Raw genomic sequence first — 19,964 nt, 5'->3', positions numbered from 1 at the left:
AACCTAAAATCAACACAAAAACAAGATTCAAGAGTAGATCTACAAAATTTGAACCATAGAAATGCAAGAACAAGTGTAGATCTAAGATTTAATCGGTTTATCTTTTTTTGAATCTACTCTAAACAGCACCAAACCACAAGACAATGGAGGATATACATGGAGAATAAGATGAAGAACAAGGAATTAAAGAGAATTCCCCGAACAAAAAGATAGAGGAAGCAAAAGAACATCACCTAGATGAAGATGCTCTTGATACCACAAGATGTAAGCTCCATTGGAGCTTGTAGGCCTAAGATCTTCTTCATCAATGGATTCCTTTGCTTCTTGGAAGATGAATGGCAGCTGAATGGAGAAAGGAAGAGAGAGAGGCGACGCCACATCAAGGAGAAGATGAGTCTAGAAGAAGCTCACCACCATAGGAGGCCATGGATAAGAGCTTGAAGGAAGAAGGAGATGAATGAAGGGAGAGGGAGAGAAGAGCACGAAATTTTGTGCTCTAAATGAGCTTTGAAATCTGAAGTTTAATATTCAAATGATTAAAGTTAAAAAAAAATGCACACACATGACCTCTATTTATAGCCTAAGTGTCACATAAAATTGGAGGGAAATTTGAATTTCAATTCAAATTTCACTTGAATTTGTGGAGCCAAACTTTGGAGCCAAAATTTCACTAATTATGATTAGTGAATTTTAGTTATGGTTTAGCCCACTAATCCATGATCAATTCCAAGATTCTCCACTAAGTGTGCTTAGGTGTCATGAGGCATGTAAAGCATGAAGGACATGCATAAAGTGTGACTATATGATGTGGCAATGGGGTGTAGTAAGAAAATGCTCACCTCCCCCTCTAAAATTTAATTGGATTGGGCTTCTACCAATTCAATTAAATATATTTCCCAACACACATCAAATATTCACTTAGTGCATGTGAAATTACAAAACTACCCCTAATACAAAAACTAGTCTAGGTGCCCTAAAATACAAGGGCTGAAAAATCCTATATTTCTAGGGTACCCTACCTACATTATGGAGCCCTAAATACAAGGCCCAAAAATAATGAAACCTTAATCTAATATTTACAAAGATAAGTGGGTTCGTACTTTGCCCATGGGCCCGAAATCTACCCTAAGGCTCATAAGAACCCTAGGGCCTTCCCTTGCATCTCTGGCCCAATCTACTTGGAGTTTTGTATCCAATGCCCTTGCGGGGTAGGATTGCATCACCCGGGTCTATATGAGCCATAAGGAGTGGAGGTCGATCTATGGTCAAGCTGGGTCTCCGACTCACTTGATGATAGTGAAACCTCATCTGGAGTTTTCCTCTTTTAGTGATGCGTTGTCTCTAATAGTCCCTATCACCACAATGTATTACCTAAGAGGATGATATCTCTAGAAGCCAGTGAAGTTACTTGAAACCACCCTTTGGAGTTATCACTAGAAGTGGACCTTTGGATCATTTCCATTAGGTTCCTCAATTAGGGGGCACATAGCAAACTTACTCTGGCATATTCCTTGATTGCATCATGCATCTCTTCATGGCATCGCAATGGACATATCATTCCCGCATTTTTCGTTTATCATATTCGTGCATTGCATTTGCATAAATCACTGCATTACCACACATCTGCATTTAGCATGCTCTTTTGTTCCGACAACTGTATACATTTTATTTTCATCGTTTGCATGTCATGTTCACTCATGCATGACCCTTGCATTTTCCTCTGCAAAAAAAAAAGGGAAACAAAACAAAACAAAATAAATAACAAAAACAAACAAAAAGAGAGCAAAAAGAAAGTCACACCACATTCTTAGTTACATGTGTTGGGTATCATGATGATAGAGATAGACCAACCTTGTTGGGATTATACACCCATTTCTAAAAAAAATGATTGAAAATCATGTGAACATGGTACCTAATGCACGGTTAAATAGGAAAATGATGGTTCTACGGTCATCTTAATCTCATTTGCCATGCATATCATGAGTATGCCCTAGTCATTCATCTCTATGATAGGTTGCTGAAGTATTTCCAATCAAAATTTCTTTTCCTTAGATTATGGGGTTGAACCAAGCACATGTTTTAAGAAAAGGTTCATCAAGTCAAGGTCAAGTATGGAAGTAACCAACTTGCGAAAGTTGGGGCGGAAGATGGATCGAGTTACATTGTTTCTTTGTCTACTGTCAATTTACAAAAAATTAAGGACTATTCACATCCATGTGTTATTTCCAGTCTTACTTTGACAAGATGTGACGGGCCATGTTGTTTTAATTGATTCAACCCTATGTCCCAAGTAAAATTTGCAATACTTCAACAACACATTATTCGCATACATCCATGTTTTTCATTGGTTGCATTGCTCATTGCATTCTTTCCTTGAAATCAGAACTGTAATCATTGTTATCGAAGGAAAGAATGTGCTTTACGACGCCCTTACCGAATGCTCACTAGAGCTAGAGTAATGGGTGAAGTAGACGAGGTGCAAGAGCGGATAAAGGCCAACATAGAGGCACTAAAGGAGCAAATGGCCACAATGATGAGCATGAAAAAGATAATGGAAGTCAATGTGGCTACAGTTGCCGCTACCAGCGCTGTTGCTGAGGTGGACCCGACTTCCCCATTTGGCCTCAACCAAATAAATCATCCAATCTCGGATATGGTAGGGCAGAGAGGCAAAGAATTGGGAAGTACGGGCGCCCCCCATTTTGTGCAAGTTCAAAACAAGCATCCCTTCCCGCCATGTGGCTTGCCTCCCAATTATACACCACCCCATGTGGCACACACTCCCGATGAGAATGTCAATAACTCCACTCCCATACTCATTGAGAACCAACAACCTCAATCTAATCATGCACGTGTCTCTCAACCCATGAGGGAGGACCATGAAATACCCCACCACAATTTAGCCGACTTCGAGCCTTGCCTCAGATACGCCCCTGAGGGGCAAGCAATTGGTGGTGTATCCCTGCCAAATACTTTGGAAGGCCCTCAGTTTTGCCCAGAACCACAACCCTTGCATTATGCCCTTGCTGACATGGAAGATTTGTGCCTAGTACCCGATGTGGTCATTCCTCCAAAGTTCAAGGTACCAGACTTCAATAAATACAAGGGGACAACTTGCCCCAAGAATCACCTAAAGGTGTACTGCAGGAAAATGGGGGCGTACGCAAAAGATGAAAAGCTGCTGATGCATTTCTTTCAAGAGAGCCTTACTGGGGCAGCCGTCACATGGTACACTAATCTTGAACCTCCCTGAGTCCATTCTTGGAAGGACCTAATGGTTGCCTTCGTTAGGCAGAATCAGTACAATTCTGATATGGCTCCGGATAGGATGCAACTACAGAAAATGTGCAAAAAGGAGCACGAATCCTTCAAGGAATATGCCCAAAGGTGGAGGGATCTGGCAGCTCAAGTAGTGCCCCCAATGATGGAGAAATAGATGATCATAATGATAGTAGACACGTTACCGGTGTTCTACTATTAGAAAATGGTGGGTTACACGCCTTCAAACTTATTCCCAACCACACACATCAAATATTCACTTAGTGCATGTGAAATTACAAAACTACCCCTAATACAAAAACTAGTCTAGGTGCCCTACAATACAAGGGCTGAAAAATCCTATATTTCTAGGGTACCCTACCTACATTATGGAGCCCTAAATACAAGACCCAAAGTTAATGAAACCTTAATCTAATATGTACAAAGATAAGTGGGCTCATACTTAGCCCATGGGCCCGAAATCTACCCTAAGGCTCATGAGAACCCTAGGGCCTTCTCTTGCATCTTTGGCCCAATCTTCTTGGAGTCTTCTATCCAATGCCCTTGGGGGGGTAGGATTGCATCACAAGTGGAGAAAATAAAAGGAGGAAGGAGCCCATGCCATGAACGCCATTCCTACATGGCCAAATTTTCCACCAGCTCAACAATGTCAATACTCATCCAATATCGGCCCTTCTCATTACCCACTACCCAATCATCCAAAAAGGCCATCCCTAAATCAGCCACAAGGCCCGCCTGCCGCACATCCAATACCAAACACAAACCAAAACACCAACCAGGGAGGGAGTTTTCTAGTGAAAAAGCCGGTAGAATTCACCCCAATTCTGATGTCCTATGCTAACTTGCTCCCATATCTACTCGATAATTCAATGGTAGCCCTAACCCCAGCCAAGGTTCCTCAACCTCCATTTTTTCGAGGATACGACTCGGACGCAACATGTGCTTACCATGGAGGAGTTTCGGGGCATTCCATTGAGCATTGTAGGACCCTGAAACATAAAGTGCAAGGTCTAATTGATGCGACCTAGTTCAAATTGGAGAAGAATCGCTTGTGAATTCTAACATCGGCAAGCGACACCATACATGGGGCAATTTGAAGGTTGTTGTTAGAAGTCTCTAATGACTCATTAGGATTTTCAAGTTTATGCCATTATTGTAAACCACAGTTACAATGCTAATAATATGGATAAATTTGACATCCTTGTCTCTCATCCTCTCACAATTACATCTTTGCTTACTTGACTTCCACTAGAATGTGAATGTAAGTCATTGGTTTGTTTGCTCAAGCGACCTGTGCTCCTGAGTTTTGACTTCCAAGACTGTTCAATCAGAAATTACTCGTTCTGCACGTTTGGTCGGGGTGTCGTAAAATGATGAGTAAAGTTCAAAGCAAAAAAATTCAAAACAAAAAAATGTTTGATTGATTGTGTTTCAAATTAAGAAGTACAAACATTCATGTGACCTAATTTTATCATTCCTAAAAGTTGTCTTTTTGAGAGAAAAGTGAGTTATCAAGAACAAGAGTCATTTGACTTAATCTATTAATTGAAAGTCCTTTAATTGTTTCTCGTCCTTGAAAATTTTTTTCAAGAATCTGCATAATTTCTTTCATCTTGCCTTGCTACAAGGTCACGACAAAAGACAACAATGGATGCCTCAGGGCCCTACACTGAGTCAATGAAAGACACCATCCTCAAGCAAACCTAGGGGCCGATCAAAAGTTCTCATCCAATAGGTTCCCTGCTACAAGGTCATAGCGAAAGGCATGAATAGATACCTTAGAACCCTACACTAGGGCAATGAGAGGCACAGTGCGTGAGCCTCAAGCAAACCTAGGGGCAGATCAAAATTTCTCACCAGTTAGGTTGAAAACCCGAAAGGGCGGCCTAAAAAAAACTAGGTTGATGATAAAAAAACAATCGGGGGCATGTTATTAAGGTTTTGTCCCAAAATCCAAACTACAAAAAGGATTTAGTCAAGATTTGAAATGACACATGGCCATGTTTCAATATCCCAAACACTAGTCTATCCTTTGCTACCCCCTCAAAGCTAAAGAATATTTTTTTTCTAAAAAAAACAACAACAAAAAACACAGCAAGAGCCAAAATAGAAACCCTGAGTGGGAACCACCACTAAACCAGTAGGAAGAGCAATGCAAACAACACATGCATGAAATTGGGCAACAATGGAAAAAAAAGAGAGAAAAAATTAAAAAATCCGCCAAAAGGTGAGTAAAAAGAAAAAAAGAGAGACAAAAGATCTCCAAATTCTACAAGAAAGGGACAAAAGTGCAATGAAAGGTTAATGTATGAGACAAAAGGAGTAGAGCCCAACCCAAAAAGTACAAGCAAGACTCTCAAGGTTCTTACTCAATATAACCCTCAAACACTCTTTGAGCCTCTAATCCTTACTTTCATAACCCCTTACCCCTAGCCACATTACAAGCACATTAAAGCCCATGTGGATCAAGGAATGACTAATTTGTTTTTAAGTTGGGATTCTGGAATGGAACCTACACACTGTTGGACAAGTGGCCTCAAATATCTTAAGAAGGGGGGGGGGGGTTGAATTAAGATATTACAAACTATTTCCCCAATTAAAATTCTACTTTGATTTCAATGCAAGTTCCAAGTTCCCTTAAAGATGAAATTCTAAATAATGATTCAAATTAAACAATCTAAGTATAAATGTAAAACAACAATAAATAAAAGAGTTTAAGGGAAGAGAAAGTGCAAACTCAAATTTATACTGCTTCGGCCACACCCTTGTGCCTACGTCTAGTCCCCAAGCAACCCGCTTGAGTGTTCCACTATCTTGTAATTTCCTTTTACAAGTTCTGAACCACACAAGGACAACCCTTCCTTTGTGTTCAGATTTCTTTACAACAAGAGACCCTCGGTCTCTTAATCCCTTTTTGAGAATTGTAGTGAAGAGAAGAAGAAATCTCTCTTGAAAGAGATAGATTGAACAATTTGAGCACTCAGATAATTCCTTATTGAATTGCAAGTGTATTGGCCATGGAATTTTTAAGAGGATAAGTTGATTTTGCTTTTTGAGAGGATAAGACCTTTTTGTTCTGAAAAACTCTCTAAACAAAGTTGTTTTCCAAGTCACAAATAAATAGACCTTTGATGGCCATGAAAAAACCATTTGAAAAGTTGTGACTCTTGGAAATAATTTTCTGAAAATCGCCTTTGGTAATCGATTACAAGACTTGTGTAATCGATTATAGGCTTTAAAATTTGAATCATAACATTCAGTAACTGTTGGTAATCGATTACCATCCATGTGTAATCGATTACACGGTGTAAAGTTTAAATTCAAATTTGTAATGGTTGTTGTAAATCATTTTTGGCCACTAGTAATCGATTACATCCTCTGGTAATCGATTACCAGAGAGTAAATCTCTTGAAAAAGACTTTTTATCTTAAATTTCTTGGCCAAACCTTTTGCTATTTCAATTTGGAATTCCCTTCCTAAAATACTAAACATCTTCTTGATGTTGTATCTTGTATTCTCGGATTGTTGTCTAGAATTCAACTTGAGAAGCGCATTCCCCTAAGACATCAAATCATCATGATCATATGGCATCATCAAAACATCAAAGGCAAAGTCTTTGCTTCTACAATCTCAAAGTCTTTGCTTCTACAATCTCCCCCTTTTTGATGATGACAATTTAATTCCTGAAATCAAGATACTTGCAATGTATATGCATGATATATTGCATTCACTCATTTCATACTCCCCCTATGTTTTGGAATTGATGATCACTTGATTTCTAAGCTTCTATACCACCCCATTTCTCTCCCCCTTTGGCAACATCAAAAAGTCAAAGTGTGTGGCAATCAACACAAGATAATATAATAGAGTGGACATAATCAATCATAAGTCACAACCAAACATAAGCCAAGCATAAATAAGTCATAACCAAACATAATCCAAGCATTCAGAAGTGAAATATAATCCAAACTGTCTTAATTTAAAACCACATAGAATCCAAGCATAAAGGACTAAAGTCCAAATACCAAAGAATAATTTAAAGTTCAGAAAATGATAGCCTAAAGAGCATAGCCAAATACACGGCTTATAAGAAAAGATAATAATAATAATCTAAACACTAAGAGGGTGGTGGTGGTGGTGGAAGATCAAAGCTCTGACGAATATAACCCACATCCTCTTCAAGCTGCGTGAGACAAATATCCATTCCTGCAAAGCGACCATCCAAAGAATCAAATCATTCACCAACATAAGTGCGAAGACCCCGTAACTCTGAAAGAACTTCAGTCATAAGGGCTGAATCATCTCGCTAAGGAGGAGGAGAAGGAGTACACTCGTCTTATGGAGGGAGTGCATCTTTCTTCAGCCATTGACCATTATGATCCTTACGGTAACCAAATGAAGTGACTGCACCAGCACCTATAGCAAAGGAACGCTTGACTTGAACAAAAGGTTCATCATCAAGAGGAATTTGAAAATGACGGAGAAAGAAAGTGACCAATTGAGGATATGGAAGAGGTGCATTGGCCCGTAATGCCTTATGCATTTGGTACCGAACCAAGTGAGCCCACATCAAAATCAAGTCCTCCTCAAAGGCTTGAGCCAAATTTGAAGACCGGGGAAGCAAAATTCTAACTATAATATAGTGCATGATGCGATTATCAAAGGTCAATGATCCGGGCAGCAATCTACCGGTCATTTCAGCCTAGTCATTACAAACCATATGGCGAGCATCATGACTAGAATAATCAAATTTCCAGTCATCAACAATGGTGCCCTCAAAAAGTGCACCTTGACTGGGTAATTTTGTCAATAAAAAGAACAAAGATTGATTAATGATCATAGAAATACCATGCACCTCAGAAGAAATAATATCATCCTGAATTTTTAAATTGCTATAAAAGACTTTAACAAGTTCAGGATAGTAAGGCAATTTCAAGGACATAAAATCAACCAATTCAAAGTTTTGAAACACTTGATAGCAGTCAAATGTCTCATCATTAAAGAAATCTGTGTTTAGGTACTTAAGGTCAAGAATGATCCTAGAAGAAAATTGAGAAATGTATCATAGACGTTGATCATCTGAAGAAAATAGAGTTGATGATCTTGGAGATGATAAGGAAGGATGAATTGGTGTTGTGGGTGCTTCAGATGGTCCGTGGCGGCGTTGGCCAGCAGCAGCAGTGGTGGAGGATGATCCCTTTCTCTTCTTTGACGATTATGCCATTTGATGAAGTTTTAGTGAATTTCAATCGGTGGAATTGAAAGAGGAGTGAAAATGATGAAGATTAGGCTTTGTGGGACGTGTTTTGGTTAAGAATTGAGGGAGATATGAAGAATTGAAGATTTAGGGAAGTGGTGGCACAAAGGAGGAGTGTGGCTGCATAGCGCCATTGCATTTCGTGAGTATTTATAGAGGAGGACATGATTTTATCGATTACAAGGTTTGGTAATTGATTACAGGATTAGTAAGCATTCTGGTAATCGATTACAGGATGTTGTAATTGATTACAGGCTATTTGTTCTTGTGTAATCCATTACACTAAATGGTAATCGATTACCAGAACACAAACTAGGCTAGTTCCTCTAAAAATTATCGTTGTTTATGCTAAAAAAATCTAATAATATCAATCATCACTACTAATATGTATTTAATTTAATCATTCAAACATCAAACACACAATAATGCACCAATCAAACATAATAACAAGAATTTAAGCAAAATCAAGCAAAGTAACATACTTAACACAAACAATCAATTATTAAGAATAGATGATTCAATCAATCAATCCTTATTTATCTAAATCAATAATATCTAAGAGGCCTAATTCCCTTCTAATAGAGAAGAATGTTTCTTTGGGGAGAGGTTTTGTGAAGATATCAGCAAGTTGATTCTTTGTATCAACAAACTCTAACACACAATCTCCCTTTAGAACATGATCTCTTAGAAAATGGTGCCTGATTTCTATATGTTTGGTTCTAGAATGTTGAACTGGATTTTTGGATAAATTTATTGCACTGGTATTGTCACACCTAATTGGTATATGATCAAGAAGTAAAATTTGGGCACAACAACTGCAAGCAAAAATATATTCCGCTTCAGCAGTAGATAAAGCAACACTATTTTGTTTCTTACTATGCCATGATACAAGAGCAGATCCAATAAATTGACATGTCCCACTAATGCTCTTTCTATCAGTTTTGGATCCGGCAAAGTCAGAATCAGAGTATCCTATTAAGTTACAAGTTGAGTTCTTAGGATACCATAATCCTAAATTGATTGTTCCTACTAGGTATCTTATGATCCTTTTTACTGCACTCAAATGTGATTGTTTGGGATTAGATTGGAACCTAGCACACATGCATACACTAAACATGATATCAAGTCTAGTAGCAGATAAATAGAGAAGAGATCCAATCATACCTCAATATTGTTTCATGTCTATAGACTGATCGGATTCATCTTTATCTAAATAACAGCCAGTACTCATAGGTGTAGCCATGTGCCTTGCACTTTCCATATCAAATCTTTTGATCAATTCTTTGCAGTATTTTGCTTGATTGACAAATATACCTTCTTTATTTTGCTTGATTTGTAACCCCAGGAAGTAATTTAGTTCTCCCATCATTGACATCTCAAATTCGCTTTGCATATCAAGAGAAAACTCCTTGCACAATGAATCATTAGTGGATCCAAAGATTATATCATCAACATATATTTGAACTAATAGAGTATCATCATACTTTCTCTTTATGAATAGTGTGGTATCCACTTTTCCTCTAGAAAAATCTTTTTCTAAAAGAAATTTGCTTAAACGTTCATACCATGCCCTAGGGGCTTGTTTCAAACCATATAAAGCCTTTTTCAATCTATAAACATGATTTGGCTTATCTGATATTTCAAAACCTGGAGGTTGTTCAACATATACTTCTTCTTGAATTAAGCCATTTAGAAAAGCACTTTTAACATCCATTTGATAAAGCTTAAAATTCATTATAAATGCATAGGCTAAAAGCATTCTAATGGCTTCTAATCTTGCAACTGGAGCATATGTTTCTTCATAATCTATACCTTCTTCTTGATTGTATCCTTTTGCAACTAATCTAGCCTTATTCCTAATGATTATGCCATGTTCATCTAACTTATTCCTAAATACCCATTTTGTTCCTATGATAGGGTAATTTTCAGGTTTCTTTACTAATTCCCACACATTGTTTCTTTTAAACCGATTTAGTTCTTCTTGCATAGCAACTATCCAATGATCATCTAATATGGCTTCATTTATATTTTTAGGTTCAATCATAGATACAAAAGCCATATTATTGCATAAATATTTAAGAGAATGTCTAGTTGTTACCCCTTTTGAGATATCACCAATAATATTGTCAAGGGGATGATCTTTTGAAGCTTTCAATTCTTTTGGAAGTTCATCAGTTGATTTGGCTTCTTCTGGAGGATCTTCATTGCTTCCTTTCCCTTTCCCTTTGGAATCTTGTCCATGAATATGCATTTTTTCTAAAGATTCTGCAACATCATCTAAAATATCCTTTCTCGGAGAAATAGCATTAGACTCATCAAAGGAAACATGAATAGATTCTTCAATAGTCATAGCTCTTTTATTATGTATTCTATAAGCTTTACTATGCAAGGAATATCCAAGGAAAATTCCTTCATTAGACTTAGCATCAAATTTTCCTATGTTTTCTTTACCATTGTTTAATACAAAGCATTTGCAACCAAAAACATGAAGATGTGAAATGTTGGGTTTTCTAGCATTAAACAATTCATATGGAGTTTTCTTTAAAATAGGTCTTATTAAAGCCCTATTCATGATATAACATGCAGTATTAACGGATTTAGCCCAAAAATATTTTGGAAGAGGAGTATCATTCAATAAGGTTCTAGCAATCTCTTCCAAAGACCTATTTTTCCTTTCAACAACTCCATTTTGTTGAGGGGTTCTAGATGCAGAGAAATTATGTTCAATGCCATGCTTTTCACAAAATAAATCGAATTCTTTATTTTCAAACTCACCCCCATGATCACTCCTAATAGATATAATTTTGAGATTTTTCTTATTTTGAATAACTTTTGCAAGTTTCCTAAATGCTTGAAAAGCATCATTCTTATGAGTGATAAATAATGTCCAAGTGTATCTAGAATAGTCATCAACTATAACAAGGGCATAGTAACTTCCTCCAAGACTCATGATTCTAGAGGATCCAAACAAATCCATGTGTAATAATTGTAAAGGTTGAGTAGTTGAAACAATATTTTTGGATTTGAATGAAACTCTAGTTTATTTTCCTTTTTGACATGCATCACATAGTCTATCTTTTTCAAATTTTAGTTTTGGCTAACCAACAACTAAATCTTTTGAAATCAATTTATTTAAATGTTCCATGTTTATGTGAGCAATACGTTTATGCCATAGCCATGGATCATCATCTTTTATAAGAAAACATTTATTATTATCTAGTTTTTGACTTAAGTCTATCATATAAGCATTGTTAACTCTATACCCTATATGCTTTATATTAGTATCATGTTTATGTTCAATAAGACATTTTTGAGAATCAAATGATACTAGATAGCCCTCATCACATAATTGACTAACACTATGCAAGTTGTGCTTAAGGCCTTCAACAAGTAGAACATTTTCAATGGAGTTTGAAGAATTCGTACCTATTTTTCCAACTCCAAGAATTCTACCTTTGTTGTTATCACCATAAGTAACATGCCCACTTTTCTTGGGAAAGATATGTGTAAATTTTGATGAATCTCCCGTCATATGTTTTGAACAGCCGCTATCTATGTACCATTTCTTCTTCAAAGATACCTACATGATTAAGTTTGTGACTTAGGTACCCAAACTTTATTGGGTCCTTGTGTGTTAGTGTTGACCAAAGATCCTTTTGGGACCCATATCATTTTGATATTGTTGCAATTTTTCCTAAAATAACAAGTAGATGTGCCGTGCCCTTTTCTTCCACAAAATAGAAACATTTAATGAAAGGAGAATTGTATTTTTGTGAGAAAGAAAAGAAATTTTTGTAAAACTTTTGTTGTTTTTCTGGTTTATATCCAATTCCCGCTTTATCAAAAATACATCTTTGATTTCCTAATATGATATCTAGATTATTCTTGCCAATTGAAAATTTTGCAAGTGAGTTTTTCAATTTTTTAATTTCTTCTACATATTTGCTACAACATTTACATGAATTTACTTTTTCATTAGTCATAGTAGAAACATAATCTTTATCACTAGATTTAGAGATAGAAACTTCATTTTTAAGTTTTGCTAGTTTAATTGATTCACTATGTAATTCAGCAAATGCATCTTGTAACTCATCAAAAGAAGTAGATTTGTTAAAAGATGTTACCTCTTCGTCGCTTTCATAATCTTTTCCCATTAGACATAGATTAACCATTTCTTTTTCAGAATCATCAGACGACTCTAAGTCATTGTCATCCCGTGTGATATAGGCCTTCTTTGCCTTCTTATCTCCAATAGTCTTCTTTTCAGACTTCTCTATCTTCTTCTTAAAGATTGGACAATCAGCCCTCAGATGTCCGGGTTGATTGCACTCAAAGCATTTTGGGATTTGAGATGACTCTTCTATTCTTCTTTTAGATTTGAAGTTTTGTCTTCTTTGATTTCCTCTCATTCTAATAAATTTGTCGAATCTTTTGACAAAGAGGCTAAGATCTTCATCTTCATCTAAATCAATTGAATCTTCTATGTCACTTTCCTCTTGGATTGAAGATGAGGCTTTAAGAGCAATTCCCTTCTTCTTCTTATCATTTTCTTCATGTTGATTTAGTCTTTGCAACTCCATCTCATGTTCCTGTAATTTTTCAAATAGAGTAGCAAGAGACATAATAGACAAATCTCTAGATTTTGTGATGGCTGTTACCTTTGGTTGCCATTCTCTACTTAAACATCTTAATACTTTATTTATGAGATCCTCATTTTGAAAAGTTCTTCCTAATGATGCAAGATGATTAACTATATGTGTAAATCTTTTGTGCATATCTTGTATACTTTCATTCGTCTTCATCCTAAATAATTCATACTCATGAGTTAGAGTATTTATCCTAGATCTTTTGACATCAGTTGTTCCCTCTCATGTGTAACTTGTAGAGTGTCCCACATATCCTTAGCACTCTTACAATTTGACACCCTAAAATATTCATCCATTCCTAGGGCAGAGGTAATGATGTTTTTAGCCTTTAAATTGTACTGCACTAATCTTCTTTCTTCTTCAGACCACTCTTCTTTAGGTTTCTCTATTGTTGTATTTTCAGCCACCATGGTGGGTACATAAGGTCCAACTTCTATGGCTTCCCAAATGATTAAATCTATTGCCTCAATGAAAATTTGCATTCGGGTTTTCCAGCAGTGGTAATCCTCTCCATTAAAAATAGGAGGCTTATTTATTAAGTTTCCTTCTGGGAATAAAAAGTTTGTTGAGGCCATTATTCTTGAAGCTTCTAAACTTTATACAAGAATGAAGCTCTGATACGACTTGTTGGACAAGTGGCCTCAAATATCTTAAGAAAGGGGGGGGGGGTTGAATTAAGATATTACAAACTATTTCCCCAATTAAAATTCTACTCTGATTTCAATGCAAGTTCCGAGTTCCCTTAAAGATGAAATTCTAAATAATGATTCAAATTAAACAATCTAAGTATAAATGTAAAACAACAGTAAATAAAAGAGTTTAAGGGAAGAGAAAGTGCAAACTCAAATTTATACTGGTTCGGCCACACCCTTGTGCGTACGTCCAGTCCCCAAGCAACCCGCTTGAGAGTTCCACTATCTTGTAAATTACTTTTACAAGTTCTGAACCATACAAGAACAACCTTTCCTTTGTGTTCAGATTTCTTTACAACAAGAGACCCTCGGTCTCTTAATCCCTTTTTGAGAATTAAAGTGAAGAGAAGAAGAAATCTCTCTTGAAAGAGATAGATTGAACAAATTGAGCACTCGGATAATTCCTTATTGAATTGCAAGTGTATTGGCCAAGGAATTTTTAAGAGGATAAGTTGATTTTTCTTTTTGAGAGGATAAGACCTTTTTGTTCTAAAAAATTCTCTAAACAAATTTGTGTTCCAAGTCACAAATAAATAGACCTTTGATGGCCATGAAAAAACCATTTGAAAAGTTGTGACTCTTGGAAATAATTTTCTGAAAATCTCCTCTGGTAATGAATTACAAGACTTGTGTAATCTATTATAGGCTTTAAAATTTGAATCATAACGTTCAGTAACTGCTGGTAATCGATTAGCATCCATGTGTAATCGATTACACAATGTAAAGTTTAAATTCAAATTTGTAATGGCTGTTGTAAATCATTTTTGGCCACTGGTAATCGATTACCAGAGAGTAAATCTCTTGAAAAAGACTTTTTATCTTAAATTTCTTGGCCAAACCTTTTGCTATTTCAATTTGCAATTCCCTTCCTAAAATACTAGACATCTTCTTGACGTTGTATCTTGTATTCTCGGATTGTTGTCTTGAATTCAACTTGAGAAGCACATTTCCGTAAGACATCAAATCATCACGATCATTAAAACATCAAAGGCAAAGTCTTTGCTTCTACAATCTCAAAGTCTTTGCTTCTACACACACGCTTGTGATTGTTTAAAAAAATGAAATATATATATACATAAAAAAGAAAGAAAAACCCCTGAGGTTCACACTTGCACATTTGAGAAGAAAACCCATTTGACCAAGAGCTCATGGAAAATGTCCGAAACCAATTGTGATAGTAGGGTATATCTAATGTTAGTCGCTCATACAGACTCCTTTGGATTCCTTTTGAATCCAATAGTGGCCTTTGCTTAGTGACCAACCCTTGTCATCGAGTATCAGTGGGATCGACAAACCCATGGCATCACTCTATGACCTTAAACCAAAGAAGTTTCACTTGGTCACTGATCGAGGCCATACCCGAATCAAATAAACATTAAAAATGCAGTATCTAGGAAGTGATCCTAGGTCGTCTCCCAACAAGCAATGGTCAACCAAACGTTCATAACAGATAGTACTAAAATAGTAACAAATGGGGGGGGTGGGGTTATTTGTTTTTGTAATTTAAATAGCGAGTAAAATTGAATTAGAAAATATCAGAATTAGAACACGTTGCTTCCCCTTGATTCACAAGCAAGTTTCTTATCCTAGGTCACGAGAGTTTATCCTTTATCAGTTCAACCACTTAATCCAACCCTAAATTAAATTACTAAGCAAAATTTAACATAAGGCATTCATTATGTGATTAAGCAACACATACACCAATTAATCATCAACGATCATTAAGAATGAACGTAAATTAAGCACAGAGATAATTAATCAAGCACTAAGCATGCATGAATTAATAGAAACAAATACAGAGTAATTAGTGAAGAGGAAAAACTTATCAGAATTTAATAGTAATAACAGAACCTTAAAGAGAACTGTGCTTGATCCTCAAGAGAAAACAACGTTGGAGACTTAGCCTTCCATTAATCAATAGAGAACGAAATTATAGATTGAAGAACGAAATTTTATTGCTAAAACGAAAAGTAAAAACTGGAATTGCAAAACGAAAAAGTGTCTAAAAGAAGAAGAGAAGCCTAAAACTAAAACGAAAGAGGAGAGCCTAAACTAGAACCTTGGTGCTGTTATATAGTTTTCAGCCCCAAAGCTTACAAATCTGTTTTAAGTCCAAGACCATAAATAAAATAAAATGTAGATGAAATAAAATCTAAATAAGATAAGATAAGATCTAGATGAAATAATATCTAGATTAGATAAAATCTAGATAAGATAAGATTTGATAAAATTGTCTGCTCTCTTCAAGTCCAAGCCCAATTCTGGATTCAAGCTCAATTGCTTATAATTCTCCTGAAATTAAATTAAAAACACAAAATTAGTCCAATAGGCCCAAATGATAAAACTGCATAATTAATTTGACAATTAAGATTAATCAGTAATTAAAATGGTGCAAAAAGGGTTAAGAAATAGGAGAAAATAATGGCACATCAGTCACATATCAAAGGGTGAAGATCCATTGTCATCCTTCAATGGTGCATGTGATTGGTCCTAAAGCCTTTTATTGTTGTGCAGAATAATCGATGTTTTGAAACAAAAAAGGAGTGGGACGAACCCTGGGATTTCAATTGATTGATTAAATGTCAAATGGCTCCGTTGTCGTTACTCCAAAATTGTCAAGTGACTAAATCAAACAGAACATACACTCTGAGGGAGCTTCTAAAGATATTTGCAAAAAGATAGGATGAGGTTGCATGAGTTATCACATCTTTCGAAAAAAGGATAGTCAATTTGTGTTTGCCACAAAAAAGGAATAAATCAAATCAAAATAAAAAAAAAAAAAAATAGGAAACAATGTCATGAACCTTGTACAACTTTCCATTGCATTGCATTGTTGCATACAAAGCCTGCATTTACTGCATTTCAAGACAAAGGTTGCATATGTCTGCATCCCAAAAACAAATCCTGCTCATATTAAATGTATAGATTTCTCTTTAAAGATGAGAGGCCCTCTCAAAGATTCAACCTCTTGCTTTCTCATAAGGCTAATCCCTTTGGTACTAGTACCTATTAGCATTTTCATAGAACCCAAATTCCTCCCTTGATCTTTCATAGGACTCAAAGTCCTTGCCTTCAGAGGGCTCAAAGTCCTCGCCTTCATAGGACTCAGACTACTTGCCTTTAGAGGACTCAAGGTCCTCGCCTTCAGAAGGCTCAAAGTCTTCGCCTTCATAGGACTCAAAGTTGTTTCCTTTAGAGGACTCAAGGTCCTCGCCTTCATAGGACTCAAAGTCCTCCCTTTAGAGGGCTTAAAGACCTCGCCTTCATAGGACTCAAAGTCCTAGCCTTTATCGGACTCAAAGTCCTCGCCTTCAAAGGACTCAAGGTCCTCGCCTTTAGAGGACTCACAGTCCTTGCCTTCATAGGACTCAAAGTCCTAGCCTTTAGAGGACTCAAAGTCCTCGCCTTCAGAGGACTCAAAGTCCTCGCCTTTAGAGGACTCAAGGTCCTTGCCTTCAGAGGACTCAAGGTCCTCGCCTTTAGAGGACTCAAAGTCCTCGCCTTCATAGGACTCAAAGTCCTAGCCTTTAGAGGACTCAAGGTCCTCGCCTTCATAGGACTCAGAGTCCTTTCCTTCAGAGGGCTCAAAGTCCTCACCTTCAGATAGCTCAAAGTCCTCACCTTCATAGGACTCAGAGTCTTTGCCTTTAGAGGACTCAAAGTCCTCGCCTTTATAGGACTCAGAGTCCTTGCCTTTAGAGGACTCAAAGTCCTCGCCTTCATAGGACTCAAAGTCTTTACCTTTAGAGGACTCAAGGTCCTCGCCTTTAGAGTACTCAATGTCCTCGCCTTCAGAGGACTCAAAGTCCTCAGCTTCATAGGACTCAAAGTCCTCTGTTAATTTCTATCGACCGAGACTATTTTAGTCTCCCTTCGTCATCTAGAGACAATCAACTCCGATGATACGCAGAGACAAATATGGTCATCTGCTCTTTTCGTCGAAGACTCAATGTCTATCGACCGAGACTACTTTAGTCTCCCCTTCGTCAACCAGAGGCAAGCGAGCCTGTTGACACACAAAGACAAATATGGTCATCTGCTCCCTTTGTCGAAGACTCAATGTTTATCGACCGAGACTACTTTAGTCTCCCCTTCGTCAACCAGAGGCAAGCAAGCCCATTGACACGCAGAGACAAATATGGTCATCTTCTCCCTTTGTAAAAGGCTCAATGTCTTTCGACCGAGACTACTTAGGTCTCCCCTTCGTCAACCAGAGGCAAGTGAGCCTGTTGACATGCAGAGACAAAATAAAGTCATCTGCTCTTTTTTGGAGACCTCAGTGTCTTTCGACTGAGGCTATTGTAGTCTCCATTTTGTCATCCAGAGACAATCAAGTCTGATGACACGCTGATCGAGGCCATACCCGAATCAAATAAACATTAAAATGTACTAACTAGGAAGTGATCCTAGGTCATTTCCCAATGAGCAATGATACACCAAATGTTCATAACAAATAGTAGGAAAATAGTAAAGAATGGGGGGGGGGGGTTGTTTGCTTTTGTAAATTAAACAGCGAATAGAAAATATCAGAATTAAAACATGTTGCTTCCCCTTGATTCACAAGCAAGTCTCTTATCCTAGGTTAAGAGAGTTTATCCTTATTCAGTTCAACCACTTAATCCAACCCTAAATTAAATTACTAAGCGAAATTTAACATAAGGCATTCATTATGTTATTAAGCAACACATACACCAATTACTCATAAACGATCATTAAGCATGAACGTAAATTAAGCGCAGAGACAATTAATCAAGCACTAAGCATGCATGAATTAATAGCAACAAATTCAGAGTAACTAGTGAAGAGGAAAAACTAAACAAAATTTAACAATAATAATAGAACCTCAAAGAGAACTATGCTTGATCCTCAAGAGAAAAGAGGACTGGGGACTTAGCCATCCATTAATCAATATAGAACAAAATTTTATTGCTAAAACGAAAAATCAGAACTGGAATTGCAAAAACGAAAAAAAGGAGAAAGAGATGAGAGAGAGAAGAGCCTAAACTAGAACCTTGGTGTTGTTATATAGTTTTCCAGCCCCAAATCTTACAAATCTGTTTTAAATCCAAGCCCATAAATAAAATAAAATCAAATCTAGATAAGATAAGATAAGATCTAGATGAAATAATATCTAGATGAGATCAAATCTAAATAATATCTAGATAAGATAAAGTCTAGATAAGATTAAATTTTGTAGAATAAAATAGTCTGCCCTCTTCAAGTCCAAGCCCAATTCTGGATTCAGCCCAATGCTTCATTAATTCCTAAAATTAGATTAAAAACATCAAATTAGCTGAATGGGCCCAAATAATAAAACTGCCTATTTAATTTGATAATTAAGATTAATCAGTACTTAAAATGGTGCAAAAAGGGGTAAGAAATAGGAGAAAATAATGGCACATCACACGCAGAGACCGTAATGGTCACTCGCTTTCAATGTTCCAAGACTGTCAAAGTCCCCTTTATCATCCAAAGACAAACGAGTCTGATGGTATGCGGGGATGATGATGGTCATCCGTTTCTAATGGTTTTTTTTTTAGATTGTTGCAGTTCCCTTGGCTATCCGGAGATAGTTAAGTCCAATGGCATTCGGAGACCATCCTGGTCATCATTTGCATTTTGAAGATGAGAATGTCTTTAGTCATTGCATGCCTTCAAATGCGGAGACATATTTACAGGGATTTGGGGAACATATTTACCAATCAATGCGGAGACATTTCTGCCCACACTAATTCTTTCATTTTGAAGATAAGATTAATCAGTACTTAAAATGGTGCATAAAGGGGTAAGAAATAGGAGAAAATAATGGCACATCACACGCAGAGACCGTAATGGTCACTCGCTTTCAATGTTCCAAGACTGTCAAAGTCCCCTTTATCATCCAAAGACAAACGAGTCTGATGGTATGCGGGGATGATGATGGTCATCCGTTTCTAATGGTTTTTTTTAGATTGTTGCAGTTCCCTTGGCTATCCGGAGATAGTTAAGTCCAATGGCATTCGGAGACCATCCTGGTCATCATTTGCATTTTGAAGATGAGAATGTCTTTAGTCATTGCATGCCTTCAAATGCGGAGACATATTTACAGGG

The sequence above is a fragment of the Glycine max genome, chromosome 20, assembly GCF_000004515.6.
Source record: "Glycine max cultivar Williams 82 chromosome 20, Glycine_max_v4.0, whole genome shotgun sequence".
NCBI classification, from domain to species: Eukaryota; Viridiplantae; Streptophyta; class Magnoliopsida; order Fabales; family Fabaceae; genus Glycine; species Glycine max.
Note: the sequence above shows the minus strand (reverse complement) of the source record.